Genomic DNA, 15490 nt, shown 5'->3' on the forward strand with positions numbered 1-15490 from the left:
TCAGCCCTATCAGTGGAACATCGTTCTATCGTCCTTGATAGAGTTTTGGTTGTTATTGACTCCAAACCCACATTACTTACTGATCCTTCAGATATCAAACAAGCTGCTATTAAACACTTCCAATCGGTTGTCACTCCTCCTTTGGTCCAGTATTCTTCTACAGATTCATTTCTTCCACGATGGCAACGAGCTTATACTCCTCTTCCAGATATTGATTCGTCCGTATATAACTCAGTTATGTCTCCTATTTTGGCCGATGAATGGAAAAACATTCTCAATTCTATGCCTAATAATAAAGCCTCTGGTCCTTCCAAGATCTCTTATGAGATGCTCAAATATTTAACTGGAAAAACTTTCAATTTGTCCCTTGTATTAGCCAATGCTTGTCTCATTCATGAAGATATTCCTGCCGATTGGCGTGAAGCGCTTGTTTATCCCATTCCAAAGCCTCATGAATTTGACGCCCAATTGAAGAATACGCGACCTATCACTCTATTGGAAACAGTACGAAAATGTGTGGTTAAGGTCGTTACAACTCGACTATCAAAAATCCTAGCCGACAATCAAGTGCTTCAAGGTGGTAATTTTGCCGGATTACCAGGCGGCTCCACCGACATTCCTATTAAGATGCTTGATGCTATTATTCATCAATGACGCTTTGATAAAAGCGATGACCAAGAACTATGGGTTGTTTCTCAGGACATTTCTAAGGCCTTTGACTCAATTGATTTGAACATGCTTAGACTGGCTTTAATCCGGCTGCATATTCCGTCTTTATTGATCAAATTTATCATTAACCTTTTTTACAAGGCGTAATAATAAAATTATTACACATCATGGTGATACTTCTGGATATAGAGTTAGAATTGGTATTGACCAAGGTGAAATCATCTCTTCACTATTATGGGTTATATACTTGGATCCATTACTTACCACACTTAATCGAGAAGCTTGTGATCCCTTTATTTTGAAATCTTCTGCATTATTGGATTATTCTCCAATTGAATATGAACAACATAATCTTCCTGTTTCACATATTACATTTATGGATGACTCTACTTTGATTGCTTCATCTAAACAAGGAATTGAAGATCGCCTCTCCATCACTGCTGAATTTTATACTTTAAATAATACTCAAGCAAATTTAGCAAAATATATCCTTCTTTCTTCTGAACTATTTTCTCAAACTATTGTATTTGATCTATTCCCATCTTCTTTAAATACGATTCATACCCTTATTTTAAAGGTGTTAGCCTTATCTACATCTTTTCGGTTTTTAGGTGTTTAGTTTAACCTTTCGGCTTCTTCTCATTTCGTTCATAACCAAACTGTTTCCATGGTCAAAGACATGGCCGCTCTACTCAGTCCTAAAAAACTTTTAGCACAACATATAGCTTATCTTTATAACGTTGTCCTACTTCCAAGGCTAGAATTTCGCCTACAAACCACATTATTTGCAGAATCCACCATTAATCGCATGGTTTCTCCAATGCTTTCTCTTATTCGTCAGAAGGCTGGTTTGGCCTCAGTCACTCCTCTTTCCACACTCTTCACACTGTTGCCTTTCTCTATTCAACAAGCGTTTGGTCGATTTCTATCATCTCATGTGGCTTCATGGCAGAAAATTTTCTCTCACCCTTCATATAAGCTCTTTGCTAATTATATGATTACTTATCTCCAAGGTTTTTTGGACTGTGATGTCTGCCCTTCTACTATTGACCTGGAACCATGGTCCCACACCCTTTCTTTGCGAACACATTCTTTATTTAATTCTTTATTGTTCTCTTCTCGTTTAAATATCACGTGGTCTTTACTGTTCCGACCTCCGAGGAAAGATTTACGTCCGGCGATTCCACTCCGGTCTATTTTACCAAAAGATTTATTTACTTCCATGAAAAATGTTTGGAAAAATTTTTGTACTCATTTTCTTGCTCAATTGATTACACCGTGTGGCTCTCGACTTCTCTCATGGAAAGATTTACGTTTTCTTAAACGAGTATCGAACAAAGGATCTATGCCTGCTTGGTTTAATTATTTGTTCAATCTTATTGTTATTCCTAATTCACCTTCTTTTTTTATTTTACAACAATTTAGAATTCCTAGTTCTCATACCGTAGCTTCTATTTCTTTTATAGATATTAGTCGAAATTATTGGTTTAACCCTCAATGGGCTATTTCTTTTAATTGCAATACTAACTCTTTCCTCGTTGGCCGTGTGATTACTACCTATCCTGCTCCACGTAATGAAGCTCTTATTTCACATTGGATTGCGTCATCGGTTGATGATTTACTTTCTGAATATACTGCATGCCAAGGTTGTGCCTCTGCTATTCCGCGATCCTCTACCTCTAAGACTTTGCTTAAACGATGTCCCTCTGAAGGATGTTTCTCTTATGTTCCGTTATCAAGTTTGATCCGTTATCCTACGAAACCTCGTACTTATATACATGCGGATACTCGTTCGGTTTCACTTTCTGCCTCGTTAGGCTATGCCAAATCTCTTTTACTATTTCATCTTTTTGCTCCGGTTCGCTTACCTCTTACGAATGAACTAGTGCTTAGGATTTCTGATATCCAACTTCCTTCTTCGGTGTTTACCCTTTATATTGATAGTTCCTTCCTTTCTCCTCCTAGTCATCCGGCATCCTCGATGGCTTATGCATGGACTGCTATAGATCCTGATGGATTTATTTTGGAATCCCATTATAATATTATTTCTTCCATTTTTCCTTCTGCTTTACGTTCAGAAGTTTTTGCTTTATTGCACGGATTGGACTCCCTTCTTCGGAATTCAAAGATTACTGTCACCACTGATTGTGCTCAATTACTTTCTTTATGGTCTTTATATGTGGATGCTTCTTTTATTCCCAGAATGCTTAAAGAATCCAACCACCTTTTGTGGTCCTCCATACGCACTATTATGTTGCAAAAGAATCTGGATGTTACCTTGATCAAGGTTCCTGCTCATGCTGACGACCCTTTGAATAATCATGTAGATGCATTAGCCAAAGTCGCTCATACTGACTCACATCTTTCTTCTTGTCCACCATCGGAATTGATGGCTCCTTGCATTTTACAATTTAATTCCTTACCTGTGGATATGAATATCTGGAAATTTATTAGAGATATTTTTGACGCCAAAAGTCTTTTAACTCTCGCTGTATTACCAAGTTTTAATTCCTATTCTTCAACTTCTGATATTGATTGGGCTTGCACCAAATTTTGTTTCAATAACAATAAGCATTTTGTCTCTCATCGGAATGGCCGTTCCGAGTTTTGTGGTTTCCGTATCAAGCTACTTTTAGATATGCTTCCAACGCTTACAACTCTTCAGAGACGAAAGCCTCATCTTTATAATCCAAGTTGGCTTTGTCCTCAATGTAATTTCTTTCCTGAGACTTTAGACCACTTGTAGACTTGTCCTTATATTTTACCGGAATTTAGCCCTTTACAAACTTTTAAAACATTACTATTGGCTCTTCGGACTACTTATCTTGATAATTTCCTTTCAGCGTCATCTTTAATATCTTTACCGGACTCTTTTGCTGCTGAATTTATGGCTCTTAATTGTTGGGATTGTGACCCTCCTTCAATTTCCTGCCTGCGACTCACAAGAGGACTTATACCGATATCTTTGACAGAATTTCTTGGAATTTATTTTTCTTCACTTACCATATGGTCTATCTTAGATACACCTTTGCACGACTTTCATTTTGACCTTTATGTTCAAATCTGGTTGTGCCGATCCATTTTCTTTCATTATTGGGAATTAGCTCAAGGCATTACAAAAAAAATGAAATCGTCAGCTCTTGGGCCTTCTTCTATTCTTCGACCTTCCTCTAACATTCCTCTTGACTCTTCAACACCTTCCTTGGCGACAGCTTCCTTGGATTCCTGGGTTTCTTGGGTTTCCTCTTCTATAATCCGTGGGGGATCTTGGATTTCGCATTTGGATTTTTGGCGCCGCTTAACAGTTCAGCCTCTACTTAGGACTTCTTTTTGGCAACGGATTGGATCTTAGGACATGCTGGATAGTTGACTCACACTGGCCTTCGGGTAAAGATGGGGTATGCGTTTCTGTAATAGTTTAGTTTTTCTTTACTTAATTTTATTTTGTTTAGATTTCTTTACTTGTATGAATCGTGAAGCCAGTTCTTTTTATTTTTTATGTCTATTTTCTATATTTGATATTTGTAATATTGTTCGATCTGTTTATTGTACTTTTCGATTAAATTTAATAATAAAAGATAAAGTCATAAGACTGTTTGCTCATAATCACCAAATATATAGAGGATCATCGCAACTCTTTCCTGAAATTTTGAAAATACTAATAAAATTTATTTTTGAAATTTTCGTTCGAAAATTTCTAAGTGCTCGTTTAAAAATATTAATATTTCCACAGTTGCTTTCCTCTTTACTGAGCTCTAAACTATGACTACATTTTCAGCTCCTTCTGTTATTAACCCAGATATTCCACCGCCACTGCGTCCTGTTGTTTCTACTCCCTCTGGAGACTGACCTTTATCTCCCACTAGTACCGCTGGCACGCCTAACAAACGTTCACGCGTTGTCTCTGATGACGCTATGAATGTTGATATAACTTCACCTTCTGCTTCAGCTCCCAACCTTATTTCTACCGCTCCTTCAGGACTTCCTGTCAACAAAGTCTAAGTGATTACTTCTTCTCGTAATATTACTACTCCTGTTGAAACTGTTGACTCCTCTATCCATGCTTCCTCTAACACCGATGGTAAAGGCAAAGCTGTTGCCTTCGATATCCCAGAGCGCCGACCTTCTTCCGATGGTAATGCGGCTGCTATCAAATCCGCACCTTCTCGCTACCATGCTGCGGTCTATCTACGCGACGCACCTGACGCGTTCAAAGCTAAATTTACCACCAATCGCTCCATGTGTGACGAAGTGGATTGTTCACTCTCCCGATATCCTTCTTATGGTGCCCGCGCACGTTGCGATGGATCAGGCGATAACAAAAAGATCCTTGTCTTCTTCAATGATTAGCATGATTTTACCGATTGTGTCAGCTCCCCACGTGCAGATCTTCTCAATTTAGCCTTTGTTCATTATTCCCCTGCAGATGCCAAACTCAATGATGAAGCAAAGTCTTTATTTGTTACTGACATCCCACTTTTCCTAAATGAGACGCAAGTCCGCCAGGCATTTTCCCGATATGGAACTGTGATTAAATGCAAACTCACCCCTAAGAAACATTACTACAATGGTCATATCCAGTTTTCCTCCGCAGATGCAATTACCCAATTTAATGATATTTGGGCGATCATTTGCCTTGGTAATTCTTTACGTGTCTGCCCGGCATCTTTCTCGAAATCCCAACGTGACAGCCGTAGAGAACATGTCGCTATCCTTGCCGGCATTCCTAAAAATATTAAAGAGGCTGACCTTCTTGAAATTGCTAACCAAGTTAATGCTAAAGCCCTTAACGTCCCTTTATCTATTAACTCTTACAAGCCTAAACCCTACGCATACTTGAATTTTTCTTCATTTGACACTCTAGAGGCTGCAAAAGAAATGACCGTAGCTTTTCGTGGCAAAGGGTTGACGTGGCACCCTCCCAATGAAGCACATACTTTATGCCATGTTTGTGGGCGTTCTGGTTTCCTCGTCCTACACGAAAAGTGGATGATCGCCTTAACAAATTATATTCACGCTTCAATGCTGGTTCTCGACGTGGTCGTCAGGATTCACGCCAACTGCGTAATAAATCAAATTCCCGTTCACGATCACGATCTAATTCCAGATCTCGCAATCCATCTTCTTCATCCCGATCTAATAACAGTAATAACCGTACTAATAATACTGGTCCTGATACTTCTCGTAGTAACAACCAAACCAACGGCAATAATAATAATAACATTCCCAATAACAATGGTTATTCATCCGGTTCTATTCAACCTCCACCTAAGCCTCGTCCTAACAATTCTACTACACATACCTCTTCTTCTGACAATTCTGCTCATACTCTTCCTCAACATATCATTGATGAGTTAAAGGCGCAGATTAAAGAGATTGCTACTACCCTCAAGTCTCTTGATGAAACTGTTTCCTGGATGCAAGATACTATCACGAATCATGATTATAGAATTTCTGAGCTCGAATCAATGATGAATTATGATAGCGGTAATCCTGATAACTCAGATTTGTACCCACCTCGTGATGATCAAGAAACTCATTTCTATAATAATGGATGGGATGATGCTCCAACCCAGAACACGAATTCAGGGTTCAATCTTCCTCCTCATACTTCACATTCTCTTATGAATACTTCTCCTGATGCTTCTTTTTCAGCTTTGGATCCTAACTCCGTCTTATCAAGAAGACATGTCCCCTTACCTAATTCTCGATTTCCTATTATTGCCCCTGATGCCAATGCTTCCCGTCTGCAAATGGAAATTTCTAATGTTACTAATACACATAGAAATCTTTCTGCCCAACTTGGTTCGATTATGGATAAATTGGACTCCTTCTCCCCTTCAAAACCTTCCCCTTCTAATGATTGAACATCAACTTAATTTGGGTGATTTACAGGGACCTCACCCCCCTGACAATGTGTTACCTGATAATTTTAATAATAATTTTCATTCTTTTTCTCCTTCCCCTCTTATTAAATTTGGACAAATCAATGTTAATGGTTTGTGTTCTTCTGTTCGACAATTACATTTGTTAAATCATTTTCTACATTCTTCTTTTGGCGTTTTATCTTTAAATGATACTCGTCTTACTTCTTCTAGTGCCAAATTTATTTATCAAAATGAACATTCCCTTTATAATTTTAAGTCCTATTGGGCTCCTTCCCTTCTAATTCACGACCTCATGATGGTGTTGGTCTTTTACTTCGCCATCCTTTACATAAACATGTTCAGAAGATCAATCCTTGGAAAGGTCGTCTTTTAAAATTGGATCTTTTTTTTCATCAAACAAAAATTTCTATTATTTCAGTTTATATTCCTCCTTATCATTCTATTCATTACGAAGAACGTGATGCTATTTTTGCCCAACTTAATTTATGGCTTGATAAAGCCCGCTCTAATAACTATCACGTAGTCATCCTTGGTGATTTTAATGCAGATGAACTTTCACATTCACATCTTCCTCAACATCATTTAAAAATTTTACGATCACTTTCTTCTCGATATTTTACGGACCATCAATCCCATATTTCCTCAACTTCAGGTCCTAGTCCTACCTTTTATCATCAGAATGGTTCTTCAAGACTTGATTATATTTGGTCATCCCCTGGATTTCCTGCTCATGGTCTTTTCTCTCAAGTTGAAACTTGTCCTAAGCTGAACGATAATCAATTTACTGATCACTGTGTACTTATAACGGCCTTTGATTTTAGTTCTTGTTTCGCTACTTTAGCTAAAGCTAGATTAAAGCAGAAAAGCGAACAACGCACCATTTTTCTCTACAAGAATTTAAAAGATGATATTTGGGAGACATTTTCCAATGAAGTAAATTCACGTCTTAAGTTGTATTTGACTACATACCATCCCTTTATATCTTCACTTTCAGCTCTTCCTTTGGACAAACTTTGGCACGCTCTTAAACGTTCTATTCTTGGTGGTGCTATTGACTCTTTACCATTTCAACATGTATCCAATACTCACCATCATAAATATTCTCCTGAGCTTACTAAGCTTATTGCTATCAACAAATTTTTGGATAGATTATTGTTTAAATTGACCACATCTAGGCCTAGTCGTCCTGCTCAAATTTCACAATTGATTAATTCCCTACCTACCCAATTAATCCTTCTTAAATCTCTTTTAACAGGTTATACTATACCTTCTTATAGTACAACACCACTTCCTAATTTTGTCAAATTCTTGCGTTCACAAAAAGCTTTGGTCTCAGCTTATCTTTCCACACAATTTCATCAACATTGTGTAGATTCCATTGAATATTATACTGCTCTTAGAGATGAACATTTCTCTACATCTCCGGGCTCCTTCATTTCTTCAGCCCTATCAGTGGAACATCGTTCTATCGTTCTTGATAGAGTCTTGGTTGTTATTGACTCTAAACCCACTTTACTTACTGATCCTTCAGATATCAAACAAGCTGCTATTAAACACTTCCAATAGGTTGTTACTCCTCCTTTGGTCCAGCATTCTTCTATAGATTCATTTCCTCCACGATGGCAAAGAGCATATACCCCTCTTTCCGATATTGATTCGTCGTTATATAACTCGGTCATGTCTCCTATTCTGGAAGATGAATGGAAGAACATTCTTAATTCTATGCCTAATAACAAAGCCTCTGGTCCTTCCAAAATTTCTTATGAGATACTCAAACATTTAACTGGCGAAGCTTTCAATTTATCCCTTATTTTAGCTAATGCCTGCCTCATTCATGGTGATATTCCTGCTGATTGGCGTGAAGCGCTTGTTTATTCCATTCCAAAGCCTCATGAATTTGACGCACAATTAAAGAATACGCGACCCATCACTTTGTTGGAAACTGTACGAAAATGTGTGGTTAAGGTCGTTACAACTCGTCTTTCAAAAATCCTAGCTGACAACCAAGTGCTCCAAGGTGGTAATTTTGCTGGATTGCCAGGCGGTTCCACTGATATTCCTATTAAGATGCTTGATGCTATTATTCATCAACGCCGCTTTGACAAAACTGATGACCAAGATTTATGGATTGTTTCTCAGGACATTTCTAAGGCCTTTGACTCAATTGATTTAAACATGCTTAGACTGGCTTTAATTCGTCTGCATATCCCGTCTTTATTGATTAAATTCATCATCAACCTTTTTACACGACGTAATAATAAAATTATTACCCATTATGGTGATACTCCTGGATATAGAGTTAGAATTGGTATTGACCAGGGTGAAATCATTTCTCCATTATTATGGGTTATTTACTTGGATCCTTTGCTTACCACACTTAATCGAGAAGCCTGTGATCCCTTTATTTTGAAATCTTCTGCATTATTGGATTATTCTCCAATTGAATATGAACAACACAATCTTCCTGTTTCGCATATTACATTTATGGATGATTCTACTTTAATTGCCTCATCTAAACAAGGAATTGAAGATCGCCTTTCCATTACTGCTGAATTTTATACTTTAAATAATACTCAAGCTAATTCAGCAAAATATATCCTTCTTTCTTCTGAACAATTTTCTCAAACTATTGTGTTTGATATTTCTCCATCCCCTCTAACTACATCTCATACCCTTACTTTAAAGGCATTAGCCTTATCTACATCTTTTCGATTTTTAGGTGTTTGGTTTAATCTTTCGGCTTCTTCTCGTTTTGTTCACAATCAAACTGTTTCCATGGTCAAAGATATGGCTGCTTTACTTAGTCCTAAAAAACTTTTGGCACAACACGTGGCCTATCTTTATAATATTGTTTTACTTCCGAGACTAGAATTTCGCCTACAATCCACATTATTTGCTGAATCCACCATTAATCGCATGGTTTCTCCAATGCTTTCTCTTATTCGTCAGAAGGCTGGTTTGGCCTCAGTCACTCCTCTCTCTGCGCTTTTCACACTGTTGCCATTCTCTATCCAACAAGCGTTTGGTCGATTTCTGTCATCTTATGTGGCTTCATGGCAAAGAATTTTTTCTCACCCTTCATATAAGCTTTTTGCCAACTATATGATTACCTATCTCCAAGGATTTTTGGATTGTGATGCCTGTCCCTTTACTATTGATTTGGAACCATGGTCTCATACCTTTTCCCTACGAACACATTCTTTGTTCAATTCTTTATTGTTCTCTTCTCGATTGAATATCACGTGGTCTTTATTGTTCCGACCTCTGAAGAAAGATTTACGACCGGTGATTCCACTCCGGTCTATTTTGCCAAGAGATTTATTTACTTCCACGAAAAATGTTCGGAAAAATTTCTGCACTCATTTTCTTGCTCAACTGATTACACCATGTGGCTCTCGACTTCTCTCATGGAAAGATTTACGCTTTCTTAAACGAGTATCGAACAAAGGATCTGTGCCTGCTTGGTTTAACTATTTGTTTAATCTTATTGTTATTCCTAATTCACCTTCTTTTTTTATTTTACAACAATTTAGAATTCCTAGTTCTCATACTGTAGCTTCTATTTCCTTTATAGATATTAGTCGAAATTATTGGTTTAACCCTCAATGGGCTATTTCTTTTAATCGTAATACTAATTCTTTTCTTGTTGGCCGTGTGATTACTACTTATCCTGCTCCACGTAATGAAGCTCTCATCTCACATTGGATTGCGATTTCAGTTGATGATTTGCTTTCTGAATTTACAGCATGCCAAGGATGTGCCTCTGCTATTTCGCGATCCTCTACCTCTAAGACTCTACTTAAACGATGTCCTTTTGAAGGATGTTTTTCTTATGTTCCGTTATCAAGTTTGATCCGTTATTCTACGAAACCTCGTACTTATATACATGCGGATACTCGTTCGGTCTCACTCTCTGCTTCGTTAGGCTATGCCAAATCTCTTTTATTATTTCATCTTTTTGCTCCGGGTCGATTGCCTTCTATGAATAACCATGTGTTTAGGATCTCGGATATCCAACTTCCTTCTTCGGTGTCTACACTTTATATTGATGGTTCCTTCCTTCCTTCTTCTAGTCATCCGATACCTTCGATGGCTTGTGCATGGACTGCTATAGATCCTGATGGATTTATTTTGGAATCCTATTATAATATCATTGCTTCTATCCTTCCTTCTGCTTTACGCTCAGAAGTGTTTGCTTTATTACATAGATTGGACTCCCTCCCTTGGAATTCTAAGATTACTGTCGCCACTGATTGTGCTCAATTACTTTCTTTATGGTCTTTATATGTGGATGCTCCTTTTATTCCCAGAATGCTTAAAGAATCCAACCACCTTTTGTGGTCCTCCATACGCACTATTATGTTGCAAAAGAATCTGGATGTTACCTTAATCAAGGTTCCTGCTCATGCTGACGACCCTTTGAATAATCATGTAGATGCATTAGCCAAAGCCGCTCATACTGACTCACATCTTTCTTCTTGTCCACCATCGGAATTGATGGTTCCTTGTATTTTACAATTTAATTCCTTACCTGTGGATATGAATATCCAGAAATTTATTAGAGATATTTTTGACGCCAAAAGTCTTTTAACTCTTGCTGTATTACCAAGATTTAATTCAACCTCTGATATTGATTGGGCTTGCACCAAATTTTGTCTCAATAACAATGAGAAATTTGCCTCTCATCGAAATGGCCGTTCCGAGTTTTGTGGTTTCCGTATCAAATTACTTTTAGATATGCTTCCAACGCTTACAACTCTTCAGAGACGAAAACCTCATCTTTATAATCCAAGTTGGCTTTGTCCTCAATGTAACTCTTTTCCTGAGACTTTAGACCACTTGTGGACTTGTCCTTATATCTTACCGGAATTTAGCCCTTTAAATACTTTTAAAACACTTCTATTGGCTCTCTGAACTAATTAACTTGACAAATTCCTTTTCGCGTCATCTTTAATACCTTTACCGGACTCTTTTGCTGCTGAGTTTATGGCTCTTGATTGTTGGAATTGTGACCCTCCTTCGTTTTCTTGCCTGAGACTCGCACGAGGACTTATACCGATATCCCTTACAAAATTTCTTGGAAATTATTTTTCTTCACTTACCATATGGTCTATTTTAGATACACTTTTGCACGACTTTCATTTTGACCTTTATGTCCAAATCTGGTTGTGCCGTTCCATTTTCTTTCATCATTGGGAATTAGCTCAAAGCATTACAAAAAAAATGAAATCGTCAGCTCTTGAGCCTTCTTCTATTCTCCGTCCTTCCTCTAATATTTCTCTTGACTCTTCGACACCTTCCTTGGCGACAGCTTCCTTAGATTCCTGGGTTTCTTGGGTTTCCTTTTCTATAATCCGTGGGGGATCTTGGATTTCACATTTGGATTTTTGGCGCCGCTTAACAATTCAGCCTCTACTTAGGATTTCTTTTTGGTAACAGATTGGATCTTAGGACGTGTTGGATAGTTGACTCATACTGACCTTCGGGTAAAAATGGGGTATGCGTTTCTGTAATAGTTTAGTTTTTCTTTACTTAATTTTATTTTGTTTAGATTTCTTTACTTGTATGAATCGTGAAGCTAGTTTTTTTTATTTTTTATGTTTATTTTCTATATTTGATATTTGTAATATTGTTCGATTTGTTTATTGTACTTTTCGTTTAAAAATTAATAATAAAAGATAAAGTCATAAGACTGTTTGCTCATAATCACCAAATATATGTTTGAAGGTTATCTGACGAAAGTCCTCCGTGACAGTAGTAGTGGTGAGGGGTTTATAATAGTAGCCATTACAGTATCATGCAACGGATTAAAGGACGAGTAGGGTGGTGTTCTTCCGATCCAAAGGCCTTCAGGTCCCTGGGGTATGCCTGATTTATGGACGTGCTGGATAAGTTGTCTTGGTTAAAAAGGTGGCCTTGATGACATCTGGTGGTTCAATGATGGCGAGAATACGAACGACCTACCTCCATAACCTTCAATAGAGGGTGCAGAAAGTAGTGGCCACTAAACGTACAATACACTTGTAAAATAATCACCAAATATGGGTTGGTCACCCTATCTCAGTGGTTAGTCACTGAGACCCTCATTAAGCCTGAGTATGGTGAGGTCGCAGGTTCGATTCCCATGACCACGGAAATAAAAAGAATTTTACTGCGGACGCTACAACCAATAGCGTGAAGGTACAGGGATTAGTGTAGTTGGACTGCATCATGGTGAATTAGTGTGTACAGTTAGGCTGCACATTTCAACTAAGGGTCATGGTGTCCTTCTAACGTTCCCTATGAAACCATTGGCATGTACGCAGTCCTGTCCTTGAGGTCACTACTATACCTTGGGGGGACTTCCTGTCCGGGTGGTCACTCTACGATACCACTTGGGGTCAGTAATGGCTAGATGGTCGTCCTAGATGGTAAAGCTGAGGGTGCAATGTCTTAGTGGTAGTTTGACCTTCTGTTAGGTCATAGACCAACTAAGGTGTTCGTGCACTAACAGATAGCTTGGTGATTGGGTTCGATTCCCTTCTCTGATGGGCCCTGGTTGGTGATTCCTGGTGGTTGATACCCACCATAAGGGATGATCCTGGGTAACACCTACAAGCTTACTGTCCAAGTGGTCACTACAAAGTATACCACTTGGGGATTACAACTGTACTATCGGTGGTGGGTAATCGCAGGCTGTAGTGGCCTTTGAGTGAGACCTGTTACCTAATATGGTGGTATGGAAGGGGTCTAGATGTTTGAAGGTTATCTGACGAAAGTCTTCCGTGACAGTAGTAGTGGTGAGGGGTTTATAATAGTAGCCATTACAGTATCATGCAACGGATTAAAGGACAAGTAGGGTGGTGTTCTTCCGATCTAAAGGCCTTCGGGTCCCTGGGGTATGCCTGATTTATGAACGTGCTGGATAAGTTGTCTTGGTTAAAAGGTGGCCTTGATGACATCTGGTGGTTCAAGGATGGCGAGGATACGAACGACCTACCTCCATAACCTTCAATAGAGGGTGCGGAAAGTAGTGGCCACTAAACGTACAATACACTTGTAAAATAATCACCAAATATGGAGGATCATCGCAACTTTTTCCTGAATTTTTGAAAATACTAATAAAATTTTATTTTTGAAATTTTCGTTCGAAAATTTCTAAGTGCTCATTCAAAATACTAATTTTTCCACAGTTGCTTTCCTCTTTACTGAGCTTTATACTATGACTACACCTCCAGCTCCTTCTGTTATTAACCCGGATATTCCGCCACCACTGCGTCCTGTTATTTCTGCTCCCTCTGGAGATCGACCTCTGTCTCCCATTAATACCGTTGGCATACCAAACAAATGTTCGCGTACTGTCTCTGAGGACGCTATGAATGTTGATATAACTTCGCCTTCTGCTCCTGCTCCCAACCTTATTTCTACCGTTCCTTCTGGTCTTCCTGTCAACAAAGTCCACGTGATTACATCTCCTCAAAATACTACCACTCCTGTTGAAACTATTGACGCTTCTATCCATGCTCCCTCTAATACCAGTGGTAAAGGCAAAGCTGTCGTCTTTGATATCCCAGAACGACGACCATCTCCTGATGGTAATGCTGCTGCTATCAAATCCGCACCTTCTCGTTATCACGCTGCGGCTTACCTACGTGATGCGCCTGACGCGTTCAAAGTTAAATTCACCACCAATCGCTCCATGTGTGACGAAGTGGATTGTTCACTCTCCCGTTATTCTTCTTATGGCGCTCGCGCATGATGTGAAGGATCAGGCAATAACAAGAAAATCCTTGTCTTCTTTAATGATCAGCATGATTATACCGATTGCGTCAGCTCTTCACGTGCAGATCTTCTCAATTTAACCTTTACACATTATTCCCCTGCAGATGCCAAACTCAGTGACGAAGCGAAGTCTTTGTTTGTCACTGCCATCCCACTTTTCCTAAACGAGATGCAAGTTCGCCAGGCATTTTCCCAATATGGCACTGTAATCAAGTGCAAACTCACCCCTAAGAAACACTACTATAATGGACATATCCAATTTTCCTCCGCGGATGCAATTGCCCAATTTAATGACATCTGGGCGATCATTTGTCTAGGTAATTCCTTACGTATCTGTCCGGCATCTTTTTCGAAATCCCAACGTGACAGCCGAAGAGAACATGTCACCATCCTTGCCGGTATTCCGAAAAATATCAAAGAAGCTGACCTTTTAGAAATTGCTACTCAAGTTAACGCTAAGGCTCTTAATGTCCCCTTTCTATCAATTCCTACAAGCCCAAACCTTATGTATATTTAAATTTCTCCTCGTTTGATACTCTCGAGGCTGCTAAAGAATTATCCGTGGCTTTCCGCAGCAAAGGTTTAACATGGCACCCTCCTAATGAAGCTCACACTGTCGTCGGTCTGGATGTGGGTCTCGCTACCGCTCACCCACCTCGGACTCACGTCCTCGCAGTACCTACTTGGGCCTTAATGGCCCTGGAATCCCCATATATCCACCACAATCTGGGACAACATCTGGAACAAATATATATACCAAATAACTAGAAAAAAATAGAAAAGGAAGCAATAACGGATATAGTGAGAGGGTTGTCCCGGATGTGGCAGATGTGGCAGATGTTTCAGAAAAATTATGAGAGGACATCCCCCCAGAAAAAGTTTTATTTTTACCCCCCAGATCCGCCACATCCGGAACATCTGGAACAAGTCAGGATTCCGTCTAATAATCTGTTGGAGGCAGTGAGATAGCAAACCAGGTAAGTTAGCAGGTAAGCCCCTAGAAGGTCTATAGAGCCAGTAAGACCAACCCCGTCCTGCCCCCGTCAGAAAAAATAAGTAATTGAACAATGGGTATTGAGAATAGAGCATAACAAGATAAGTTTAGAAGGTAGTACTAATCCGTCTTCCTCTTTTTTGCCTCCTTAAGGCATTTATCAATACACTGTTTACAC

Source organism: Rhizophagus irregularis, chromosome 17 (genome assembly GCF_026210795.1).
Source record: "Rhizophagus irregularis chromosome 17, complete sequence".
NCBI classification, from domain to species: Eukaryota; Fungi; Glomeromycota; class Glomeromycetes; order Glomerales; family Glomeraceae; genus Rhizophagus; species Rhizophagus irregularis.